The sequence below is a fragment of the Maylandia zebra genome, linkage group LG1 (assembly GCF_041146795.1).
Source record: "Maylandia zebra isolate NMK-2024a linkage group LG1, Mzebra_GT3a, whole genome shotgun sequence".
Classification (NCBI taxonomy): Eukaryota; Metazoa; Chordata; class Actinopteri; order Cichliformes; family Cichlidae; genus Maylandia; species Maylandia zebra.
The window spans coordinates 14,295,821-14,309,047 of record NC_135167.1 but is presented as its reverse complement, the minus strand read 5'-3'; the positions used below and the strand labels follow the sequence as shown (position 1 = coordinate 14,309,047).

Here is a 13,227-nt window from a genome sequence, read left to right as displayed (position 1 = left end):
CTCTCTTTATCAATCCATCTCTCTGATCTTTCTTCAATGGTCTCTCACTACCCCGGTCACTCCTGCTCTCTGCATGCACCTGCATAGGTAAAATTACATCCTCACATAAACTGTAATGTTAAAAACTGACAATATATTTCTTTCTAACAATGAAAAAAAAGTTTCAAACCAAAAAGATGACCCTCTTTCAAATAAGGTCTAAACCACATAAGTTACACCATGTTATTAGGATGTTTTAAGGACGCAGATACTGATTTGTGCTCAAACGGAAAACACAAAACTGACCTAATCAAATCCAGAGAAATGCAAGATCAAATAGTGTATGCTTGACCATGAACCCAAAGCCTGAATACTGTGTCACACCGTAAACACACAGGCACAGCGCAGCAGAACCCATCGCAGCCCAGCAGTAAAATATGAGATTATAGCAATTCCAGAGCGCTTGTCCTTTGTTGTGGAATGATTTGGGCATGATTGGAACAAGGTTTTCCCTGCTGCTTGCTGTTTTGTCAAGTTCACTTTCATCTCTACACCAGCAGGCTGTGTATTCCCAGTATTTCCGAGCACCTTGGAATGTGAGTATAGGTACTGCGACTGGGATTCTCCAGGAAAAATTAGCTCACCGCTTCTCAGTTTTAGAGCAAGGAGGAGACAGCGGAAAAGAGAAAAGGGAATGCAAGAAGAGCGGGAAGGGCCTTGTGAAAAGGGAAAAATCTGAACCCCGCAGGGACACTCCGAATGATACACGCACTCTTTCTGTCTTCTTTCCTTTCTTTTTAACTAATGTCTTCCTCCTTTCGATTAGACTTTTTCAACATGTCCTTACATGTCATTTTTTGGGTACCCCTGCACATGGGATGGCGGGGGAGAGAGAAGTGTAGCGAATACAGGGAGACACACAGAATGGAATCGGAGGGGGTGGAGGGGGTGGTGATGTTGTTGGTAGAGGGGGTGGGGGGTGCAAAGATGAAAGAGAGTGGTTGTGATTAGCAGCTTTGGAATAGTACAGATAATAAAATATTTCCTGAAACCAATCTCAGCTTTGATGTACGTGTGTGTATGTGTGTAAATACTGCCTTTTCTTTCCCTGTTTTTCTTTGACAAACACAGAGTCCAATCATTAACATTTCAACTGCTTAACAGAAAAACTGTTACTAAAACATTGAAGTTAGCGCACTAAATATTCTTCATATTCTTCTCAGCGTAGCATAGGATATGTGTATTGGTTTTGCTGATAAAGCATTTGTCTCTAGCTGCATGGAGAACTTAGTACCTGTTAGCCATAGAACTGTTCAGTTCAATGCCATTTTAAAGGTAATATGATTATAGCTTAATACATGTGTGTGACGTGGAGAATTCTTGACATTATTGTGCTGAAAGACCCTGTGAAACTGAGCTTAACTGCCTTCCCATGGGCACAATCAGGGTCTTTACAAGAATAAATACATATTTAGAAGTTGTTTCGAAAGCCGACAAAGTAAAGATCCACAGACCACATACAAAAACAAACACACTCATAGTCACAGACTCCTTGCACAGATGTACCTTTGCCATTTACATAGAAGGATAGGAATTCAAATACATGTCTTTACAGATATATAGCTGTTAGGTTTGTGTACACACATACACATGCAGGCATACAAACATACACACAGTTATGATGTATCCAGAGGCTTATAAGCATCGACAAAGATGAGTGTGAATCAATGCTGCCGTCACTACTGTGCAAACAAATCCTTTACCAAAACCTCAGTGTTTAACACACTTGTGAATACACAAGTACACACACACACACACGCACACACAAAATCTCAGTTTCAGTGCAGAAAGTCCAAAATGTTCTGTCTAACACATTTATTTAAAATAAGAACTACAAATCATACATTGAATTAAACAATTAGAAGCCTGCGAGTTGTAAAACACCAACGAATGGCTATATAAATATTTGAAGAACAGTGTTTTGACGCACACAGAAATCATTATTATTTGTCAAAGATGAACTGGTTGTGTTCATGGAGGCGTAATTTTTTAGTTAGTTTATGTTACAAAATATTCAATGATTCTTTAATTTATGCAGTTTGTGTGGAAAGTGATTTCTACTGACTGATAATTTAAGCACAAGCAGCAATGTGGTAAAACATAAGAACGCTGTCTAAGAATAAGCTTTCACTGTGCATGTGTGGTGAGTGATGCCTTACAAAGCTTGGCCTTTTATGTAAATACAGAAAAAAAATGTTATGGTGAACAATAACATCATGTCATGCACACAATGCCACAAACAGAGATGTATTCCTTAAAATCCATCAACCGGTGCACACACAAAAGGCCCATATGGTCCTAAAGCTTCTGAATCATCTTTGTAGAGACCATCACAAAATTCTTGTGATTTTGGTTGAACCCTAAAACAGCCGTTACTTTTTCTGTCTTTCTGCCTCACTCCTCTTTTCCTTCTCTGACCCCTATCCTCCCCACCCCCATAGACTATTGATTGACTCTCAGTCAGTGTGTGTATGTTGACAGTGACCCCTTTAGGCCACTTTTCTCTATAACTGGACAAACCATGAACATCTTAAACACAAACCTGTAACTCAAAAAGCCAAGGTGATACCTTGTGCATCCACGATGTGTGCATATGTGATTGCTGGTTAACAGACAATATTTCCATGCACAATGCTGCAGAAATATAACTGCATATAACAACATAAAAACAAAAAATATGAAACTCAGTCGAAGCACCGTGTAAAAACAGCATTTTATCACAATTAATAATTGTATGCATGGGTAAATGGCCTTGCTGGAATCACTTTAAAAGTCCATTTACAATGTAAAACCTATTGAGCTCGGTAACTGCTGGCATCTCACTCTTCTCTTGTCTGCCAGTGTTTGTAAATCTGTGTGTGGGTGTGTGTGTTTTGACCCTGCGGTGGCAGCCTGTTGACATCTATGGAAGAATTATCCATCGCAACTCTCGCTGACATCAATCAAACTACTCAATAGGCCACAGCAAGTTCATTCAGAGCCTTGTATTGTGAGCGGTTATATGTGCGTCTTTGCTGGTCAAAACAATCTTTAACAAATTCAAGACGTGGCCACTTAGGAAGCTGACCCCAGGCCACCCATCGACGCATGTGCCAGTCATGAACAAAGCACTAGACTGAGGCAACAACTGCAAACAAAGTACTTTCAACAATAATAAAACAGAGCATTTGTTCTTGATAATTAAAGAACATTTGCTGTTTTTATTAACATTTAAGCATTTAAGACAGGACGACCATTTGACATTTTAATGTTAAAATGAGAACTAAAAAGTTAAGCTGTACCAAAAGTGAAATGAAGCAATTTGGAAATTTCACACATTACTGAACTTTGCTTTTGTAGAAAAGAGGGGGGTGAGGCAGGTGGAGGGAGTGAGAGTAAGAAATTGCACATCACTTCAAGCCAACAGAGGGAGCTATGGACTCTGGTCAGTTTGCAGCCAACAGCAGCACAAAGACTCACAACTCGTGTGTGCACGGCTGTTTGTAGGAATGTAGCTAAAAATATGCAAGATTAAGTCACAATATCATTCATCGTGAAAACCAACAAAAATAAACAAAAATATATAAAAGAACACAAACTCTCAAAGATACACACACAATACAAAGCTACACCGCCAACAGGATCAGGGGAGATGGAGCAGAGTTATCTGATAGCTTTGTCAGCAGGTACAGCAGGACACAGTGTGGATATGGACAATTTGAACAAAGACCCCTGCCTGCTTCTCCAACCTGAACCCAGACTAGAGCAAAAGGCAGGGAGCGATGAAGAGTGAGAAGGAGACAGGGAGAAAAACAGAGCAAGAGAAGCCAATAGGAAAAAGCGAGAGATCTGTAGACTTGAAAAGACATCTCTGTCACTAACGTGACTGATGGCTGTAATAGCAATGAAAGGGTTTGAAGTCACAAGGTGTTATTAGATAAACAGAGTTTAAGCTGCAGTTCATTTTCAGGCTGTGTGAGTGTAAAAACAGCAAAGGAAAAAACTTGCCCTCTGGGCAATATATTTTATGTATTATGTATTATATATATTACAGGATATAATCCGCTAGGATAATCAGAAAATAAAATATTTTAGTAGTCATAAAGAATTATTTTTTAAAAGAGTGATGAATATATTTGGGATTATTCATACAAAATAAATATCTAAAAAATGTTTTACAAATATTTAAAAATGACCTCTTTGATTGAGTTTTGTCATAGCAGCAAAGTTTGTCTATGTAAACTAAATGGGCCCTAATTACTGTGCTACATCTTACTTCCTGAATTGTACTTAGCCTCAAATTAGTCATAACAGAGTTATCAAAGTAAACCTATTCTTAAATATGAAATATGAATAAGAAATAACCAACTACAAATTTCTTAACATTAAAGAGATTTCCTTGCTACAGTTATTGTAATAATATCTTCTCCTCACAAAGGCAGCAGAGAAGGTAAATGTACACAGACACATCAGAAGTTGGACACGGAGAAATGTGTAGCTGTCTTACATATTCAGCTCAAGTATTGGGTGTTAACTTTACAACCGACATGATCAGACCAAGTGAGTTTGACTGAGTTTTGGATTTCCACTGAGGTGGAGCTATTTGGTTTGGTCAAATAATCAACATTTTACAGGCCTACATCAACACTCCCACATAGCAGCCACATGCTGGCAAAATGAATAATTTGATGAAAATGAATTACCTGACGAACTGAGTGAACTTTTCAAAAGTCATCGTTTTGGTTGCTAAATTATTTTGTGAGTTAAGGGAAGGAGCAGTGATGGCGATCGAGGCCAAGGAGAGAGCACCAGCTGCTGGGGAAAGCTGCTGGGTTTAGGGAGCTTTCTGGAGCCTGTCACCAAAAGCCTGTCTGGGTAACCTTTGGAGAAGGGTACATGAAAGTTACAAACACACACATGCACACACATGCATAAAACACACTAAAGCTTATGCAACCACACCAGCGTAGTGAAGTGCCATTGCACACATACTACATATACAGTACAGCTAACAGATTTGTGTGGAAATGTTCAGGCAGTTTCAAGAACACAAAAGACATGACACGTACAGCCTTCTCACTTGTTTGTATAGTTACACATGCCTACAAACTTAGGGCTTGTATACTGTGATTTATTTAGGATAGGCAGTCATATGACAGCCCCGTTATTCCGCACAAAGGTCAAGCAAGCTTCACACCTACAGTAGAAAGACAGGTTGGATTATAGCGTCAGGAAATGAATGTAAGTCATTGTAATGTCCTCTGAAGTCATGGAAACAAAAATGCATGTATGTGTGCAACAGAACAATATACACACAAAGAAAAAGATGTGTCAAAATATAAAAAGGAAGTATTACCAGCATTTACACACAGAGTCAGTACATGCATGCACCTTACATGTCATCTTTCTTCAAAGTTAAGTTAACATGGAGTGTACAATATTTTTTCATATAGATAAAATAATTTCAAAGAGGCTAGGTGAGTTGTGGTCATCATCCTGTCACTGGTCAGATTGAAGGATGGGTGGACACTATCTCATCAGAGATGTGAAAAGAGTGACCTCGGCAAGTGAGAGCAGACAAAAGGGGAAGACTTTGGACTAAACTGAGGCATAACTTTGTCAAACGTAAACAGACAGGGTGGGCATGATGAATATGTGTTATTGTATCTCTCTGTGCACATATATTCCATTCAATCAACATACACGTCTCCTGCTGTGATCTGTGAGCATACGTAGTATCTTCCGAAGCCAAGCGAGACTTCCAGTTCAACTCACATTCTACATTTAAGAAGCACAAACAAGCGACACAATCGTTCTCTCTCCCAAATGAAAGCTAAATACAATCTTGCTATAAAGATCAATTGTATGTATTCATCCACATATTTCAGCCTCAGTTTCTTTGGAAAAAACATCCCTGGAATGTCAAAAAATTAAAATCAAAGGGCTATGTGAACTTTTTTTAATGCAGAAATTAGAAAAATAAAATAAAATGAAGGATATAGGCAGCCATATAGATGGTCAAACACAATAAAAATAAACTGTTTATGCACCTAACAATCAAACACAAATATTTCAATAACTTTATTGCATTATTTTCTTACAAGTATTGACCTTATCATCGCTCCAAACCTCTCATTCTCTTTCTCTCCTCCATACCTCCTGAAACATCCTGAGGTTTTGATATATTCCCAGGGATAAATTAGAAGAGGAATGTAATTATATACAGAGTGAATTTTGCCTGGGTAAGAAAGCACTGGGAGTGTGCAAATGTGTGTGCGTACAGGTTTCTCGCTGCCTGCGTGTCTGTATAAAGCAGTGTTTTGTATTGAAATAGGTGACTTCGGAGAGGTGCGCTCCTTTAATTACGCCGCTCTCAAACAGAACATGAGTGGGCTATCCCACTGGGATTAGTTGTCTCTCAATGCAGTCTCTTTGTTAATGCAGCACACACATAACACACATGTACTTCGAGGCACAAATGTATGCCTGCCAAAAAAGACCATCTCGCCAATAGTTCCACACTCAATTTATTCAAACTGAGGTGTAAGCCAAGTGAATAATTCCACTACTAATAAAGACGGTAAGAGAGAGTGTGTACAGATGAGATGAAGGGGGAAAGGGGATAAAACAGCATAGAAGAGGGGGGAACAAAGGGTTGAGAGGAATGGTAAGCCTACAGAATAATTCTGATGTTCAAGGACAACAAAACATGAAAGCTAAGATCAACATCACAAGTTTCAAACTGGTGAGTGTGACTATTTGAAATGTTTTGTTTATGTATATTTGTTCATTGTAAATATTGATATCGGGATTTAAATGTAAGTATGAAACTTTTCTTAAAAGGTTTTAGTCAAAATATACTCCAAAATATATATAATTCAACACTAGATATTTCAGTTCATACGCGCTTAATAGCACCTACCATTCATTGTTGGATATTTAATTATGTGTGTGAACTATACTGTGCTGAACTGTCCCATCAACTCCAACTGGTTGGGACAAATAGCTGCCCCTCCCTGAGCCTGGTTCTGCCAAAGGTTTCTTCCTGTCAAAAGTTTTTTTTAAAAAGTTAAGAGTTTTTCCTTTCCATGGTCGCCTAGTAGTTGCTCAAAGGGAGTCATTGGGTGGTTTTCTCTCTGTTATTGTAGGGTCTTTACCTTAAAATATGAAGTACCTTGAGGAAAGTGATGTTGTGATTTGGCACTATAAAAATAAAACTGATTTAAATTGAAAAGCTTCTGTTGAATTACAGTGTGCTCCTTAATAATAATAATAATAATAATAATAATAATAATAATAATAATAATAATAATAATAATAATATAAAAGTTCCATGCTAATGATGGCTAACAATACACAATTGCTGGTTAGTAATGCAGAAGTATGTAAGCTGTTTTGTGTCTGATAAAGAAGATGGTACAAAAAATGGAAGATTTGTACATTTTAGCAACCTGAAAGGAGTGGTCTCTTAGACTGTACACTTGGAGAACACTTGGACACGTGACTGTTAATAGTCTTGCTCAAGTTGTTCAGGTTGTTTAGTTAGCTATGTTAACAGTTGTGTAAGTAAAGTGTCTTTTTTCTAGCTGGTACCAGAGTTAAGCTTACAAGCCATAGGCCACTATGTCTGAATTTTCTGTCATGATAATGGACATCTGGCCAATATTTCAGATTAGTTCATGTGTAAGTGCAAATAAACAATGCTTCATAGGATACAAATTGGAAACAGAGGATGCTCACCTTCAGAGTTAAAAAGTTGCAGTAAAATGTATTGGTTTGAGCGGTTGAAGAGGAACATTCTGTTTTTTGTCTGCATTACACTTTTTCAGGTTTCACTGCAGCATGGAGCAAATGGAAAGTGTCTATAGAAAACTCAGCATCTTCCAAGCAAACTATGGGAACCTGTGTAATCTGCTACTGACCAAAGCAATCACAACAAGGTTTTTGGTGGAGCACCCTCTTTGTGACCTCACTGACCTGCTGTCTACTTGCAAACATGTTGAGAAATACACATTTTCCTTAGTGACTGGAGTTTGCCAAGGGTTGCCAACCACTCTCTAGGCCAGGGGTGTCGAACTCCAGGCCTCGAGGTCCAGTGTCCTGCAGGTTTTAGATATCACCCTCGGTCAACACACGTGAATCAAATGATAAGTTCATTACCAGGCCTCTGGAGAACTTAATAAGTCTGTCTCCCAATTTAGCCATTTAAATCAGCTGTGTTGGATTACGGACACATCTAAAACCTGCAGGACACCGGCCCTCGAGGCCTGGAGTTCGACACCTGTGCTCTAGGCCATAAATGTTTTTTGACACCAAAAAGTGTGAATTAAGAACTGAGGTCTGTTTCACAACTGTTGATGCAGATATGCACAATAATTACTTATTCGTAATATAAAACGTCCAAAACTTTTTGCCTATTGTATGCTTGCCTTGTTTAGTAGGGTTAGATTATTGGGTAATTCCCAAATGTCCATAGGTGTTAATGTGAGTGTGAATGGTTGTTTCTCTGTGTTAGCCCTGCAACGGTATACCGAGCCTCTTAATCATCATGTGTATCTCTATTTGGATATACATACTAATTCAACACTGAGTCACTAAGAAAAAAATGCTATGATAAACCAAGAATCAGTGTAAAATGTTAATTTCTACATTTCCTTTGTGATTCTTAATTGTTTTTAGAACTGCCTGTGGCTTTCTAACTATATTTAGTAAATTATACAGAGCATTCCCACTCCATATTTGTCTGTTATTGCTACTAGTATTTCAGATACTTGCTTGATGCTACTGATTTTACTATCTATGCTGTATGATGGTAAAAAAAAGTGGGACGATAATACTGTATCCAAAGAGAAAAGAGGGCTACAGTGCAAGATACACAGAACATAAACACACTCCACTTCATCTGTGTCTGTGTCTAATGACGTGTGTGAGTAATTACTTTAAGCCCAGTGTGTGCGGGTGTTTAAGTGTCTCTGCTCATGTAAGTTTTTATCTAGGCTTTTGTCTATGTCTGTGCCTGCAATAAGTATGTTTAATGGTGTGTGTGAAAATAATCACTTAATCGCCGCTTACTCCATTTATTTAAGAGGTGTGTGTGTGTGTCAGTTCAATGGTTTCACTGTAAAATAAGCTGAAAGATGAAGACATAAGTGGGAAGGCCTGGAGATGTAAAATAGTGAGAATGATTGCAGAGAGGAGGAAAAGAGAGGGAAGGAAAAAACAGAGGGACTGAGGGAGAACATAGGTAAAAAGCCCCCCCACACCCCCCTTTATCTCACTCTCTCTAATTTTCCACAATAACCCTTCCTTCCAATGTTGCTCTCCAAACCGTCGGCCTGTGAATTTATAGTTGGCCCAATGATTGCTTCTCAGGCCATGATGGCTGTAAATTGCTTTGCCATTTGGTAAATGTTGGCAGTTAGAAGGTATACAAGTAATTATTTCCGCTTGTGCTGATTGAGACATAATTCCAAGACGAGGCCCTAGAAAAATGACAGCATTTCGAAACAACTCTGTTTTAATTTCCCAGCATTCCTAATTAGAATCTGTATGAACATGGGGAGTTTTTTATGCGGTTTCCTCCAATGGGGCCAGAAATAATTAAACTGTCAAGGGGAAATAAATACGTATAAACAAGGCATAATTTTTACAGCGCGCAGCACCTTGTCAGGCCATGACTTTTTGTGAAGAAAAACAATGTGGGGAACAATACAGGGGCATAGAGGACACACCGATGCCACACAAGAACAAACACACACACAAACGCGCGCGCACACACACGCAGAAACACACACTGCAAAACACATACAGTAATGGTGCAGTAGATAGAAAATTTGACCTTAACCACTGATTGATTTGTGCCAGAAAGTCCAGCTAGCTTTCAGATTTTAGGAGTTTAAAATAAAATATATAAAACATCTAAAAATGTTTCAGTCCTAACTGCAAAACAATTTATAAATTCAACTACATTTTATTTCATTAGCTCCACTCCACAACAACAGATGCCTCAAGAAGCTTTAAGGTAAAGACATAATAATATTACAAAGAAACACCAACAATCACATGAGCAAGCACTTGGCAACATTTGGGAAAAACTCCCTTTTAGCAACAAGATACCTCAAGCAGAATCTGGAGGATTTCTGTCAACTGCAACCAGTTAGGGTGAGGGGAAAGAGAAGGGAGCAGAGAGACGGGACAAATGATGATACCGGAGTTTGATAATTATTAATCATTAAATGCAATAGTGGTCTGTAAACACACAGGGAGTGAAAATAGATGAGTGAAGAAGAAATGCTCAGTGTAGCCGTAGCATATCCAGAGCTTGGCTCAGGCTAACCTCATAAAGCCCTAATTACAAGTTTTATCAAAATGGAAAGTTTTTATCCTAATCTTAAGGCTAGAAAAATCAAGGCTAATGCTAATCTTAAAAGTAAAAACGATGTCTGTCTCCCAAATTCAAACTGCGAGCTGGTTCCACAGAAGAGGGGCCTAAAAACTGAAGTTTCTGACCCACAGGAGCCACAAGTTGGCCTGCAGTGTGAGAGTAATGTGCTCTGTTATAGTACTTTGTTATCCTGGGGTCAATGGTCGATGATGGGACTTTATTATTCAAGATCTTGTATGTGAGGAAAAGGTTTTTAAATTCAATTTTGAATTTCTCATGGAAGACTTTGAAGAGAAACTATTATTAGTGAAATATGGCCTCTCTTCCAAGTCCCAGTTAAACTGAAGGCTTTTTAAGGGAGCTTTTAGAGTGACCTAATAATGACGAATTACAATAGTCCAGAAGTCATAAATGCATGAACTAGCTTTTCAGCATCACTCTGAAATAGGATGTTACTAATTTTAGTGATATTGTGCAAATGAAGGCAGTCCCACATAAGTTTTTAATGAGCTCACTAAAGGACATGTCCTGCTCGAAAATGACTCCAAGATTTCTCACAGCGTTACTGGAAGTCAAGGTAACGCCATCTAAAGTACTAGTTTGAAATTAGAAGGGACTGGACAAATAACATATCAAAATCCTAAAAGGTAGACAATTTTTCACAATTTATAAAAATCGTAAAAGGAAAGCAATTTATCTTAAATGATAGTAACTTAGTAGCTGCAATTACAGAAATCAATGAGAAACACTGAACACAGACAACCTGGACAAATTACCAAATGACCTAGAATGTATTATTTAAGAGCAAAATTGTTGAGTAATTGAGTAAAACTCTTTTAAAATGCTGTGGAAATATTGAGAACACAGAGAACTACCAGGAACTTTCATATATTGAAGTGGAATTTGAGCAACGGTGAGCAGAACCAGAAAGGAAGACGCAGTTTGTGATTCTCAACACCAGAGTGCTGGTTTTGTAATAAAAATAGGCTACATGCAATCTGCAAATCCAACAAAATGCACTGACTATTTTCATTTTGTTCTCATTGACTGAGAACAAAAATGTGCACAAAATGGATAATTTATGACATTTAAGTAAGTAACCTTTACTGTGTTTTTCACTTTTATTATGACTCTTTCTGTTTTGCATTTATGCATCATCATCGAAGACCCTCTGTTCAACGGCAGCATCAAGCGTACAGCCTAGAGCTGGCCCGCGGGCCAAATTTGGCCCGCAGCCTAATTACATTTGGCCCGCGAAGCCATACCAAATTACTATTAGAGCTGGCCTACTGGTATTATACAGCTAATATATACATTGTTTAGTATTAAGCTTTGCTTGTTCCACATTCAGTTTTTCAGCAAAACTTGTTTGAGTCCATAAGAAGAGATTCATTCTTAAATCTGGAGGAAGATATTTTTCAATAAATATTAATGTTAGCCCGCGACCTTGTTCTAGTTTTGAATTTTGGCCCACTGTGTATTTGAGTTTGACACCCCTGGCCTAGAGTGACAGAAAAGAAAGATGGTAAGATTTGTTTGCCATTTTACTATTTTCTAGGTAAGTTTTGTCATGGTACTGGGCCTGTGACCCGGTGTTTTCTACTTCTGGACATTGTGCTGTTGGTTTTGGAATATTTATTGTGATTCTTAGGTTCATGGTTATTCTTTCATCATGTTTTTAAAGTGTTTCGGTTAGCTTTCACTTCTTAGTGTTCTTAGATAAATAAATAATAAATAAATAAACTTAGCTAAAGCTAGTTAGCTATAAAGTTTATTTCTCCCGCCTCTGAATTCTGCGTTTGGGTCCTACGCTTACTGTCCACGCAGCCCTCGGAATCTGTCATTTTTAATTAAAACTATAACTCAGCATTATTTATTATTATATTATTTAGCACAGTGGCTTATTATTAATGCAAAACAGAGATTATTATTATTATTAGTAGTAGTAGTGTTAGTATTATTATTATCATCATGATCAGTATTATCCACCATTTCTTGCAGATGCAAATGTAGAACAGCCTGTGAATGCTCAGATTCAGTTAGGTTCTTTCCAAATAATTGTAACTGTAAAGTTGATTTACAAACTGTAAAACCATGACTATTTACATTTCTTTCAAATCTTGGATTTTCTTGGTAATTCATTATTGTCATATTATTCTTTTTATCTAACATCTTGTCAGGTCTGAAAGAAGCTACAACTTAATGAAACTGGAACATAAATGGCTGGACAGGAGATTGTTTAGAAGTTTTTCATAGAGGTTTTAAAAATACACAAACATATTATCCATAAACTTGTTTAAAATCTCACAGCTGAACTTCTGTGGTCTCCCTGCCAATTCTTGAGAATTAGAAACAGTAGGCGAATTAGATCCTCAGTGTGAGCTCACACGGATAGGGAGCACTAATGGAGATGCATTTGAACTAGAGTTACTCAATCTGACATCAGATTGTGGACCAAAGCTTTGCCCGAACACACACACACACACACACACACACACACACACACACACACACACACACACACACACACACACACACACACACACACACACACACACACACACACACACACACACACTAAAGACTAAATGGATCTCGTAACACTGCAGATATCACAGTTTTCATCAGGCTCTCAATGAAAAAGGTATCAAGCAGAAAGTATATATTCTGCTGTAACCTGGTAATTCCATTTACAACTATTTACAACAATTTACCTGACATTTTATCTAGTGGGCAACAATAAATTGTACAAATTGCTTGAAACTCTTTTTTTTCCTGCCACAATCCACAAAGAGAAGGCAGCCAGTAGAAATACACACATCTTA

At 37.9% G+C, this 13,227-nt stretch overlaps 1 protein-coding gene across 3 annotated transcripts in view; it reads right to left on the bottom strand.

Annotated features, from left to right (window-relative positions):
- The window catches only part of esrrga (estrogen-related receptor gamma a), a 166,013-nt gene that overhangs the window by 73,612 nt on the left and 79,174 nt on the right, over positions 1-13,227 (bottom strand). The gene's annotated exons all lie outside the window — the stretch shown is intronic.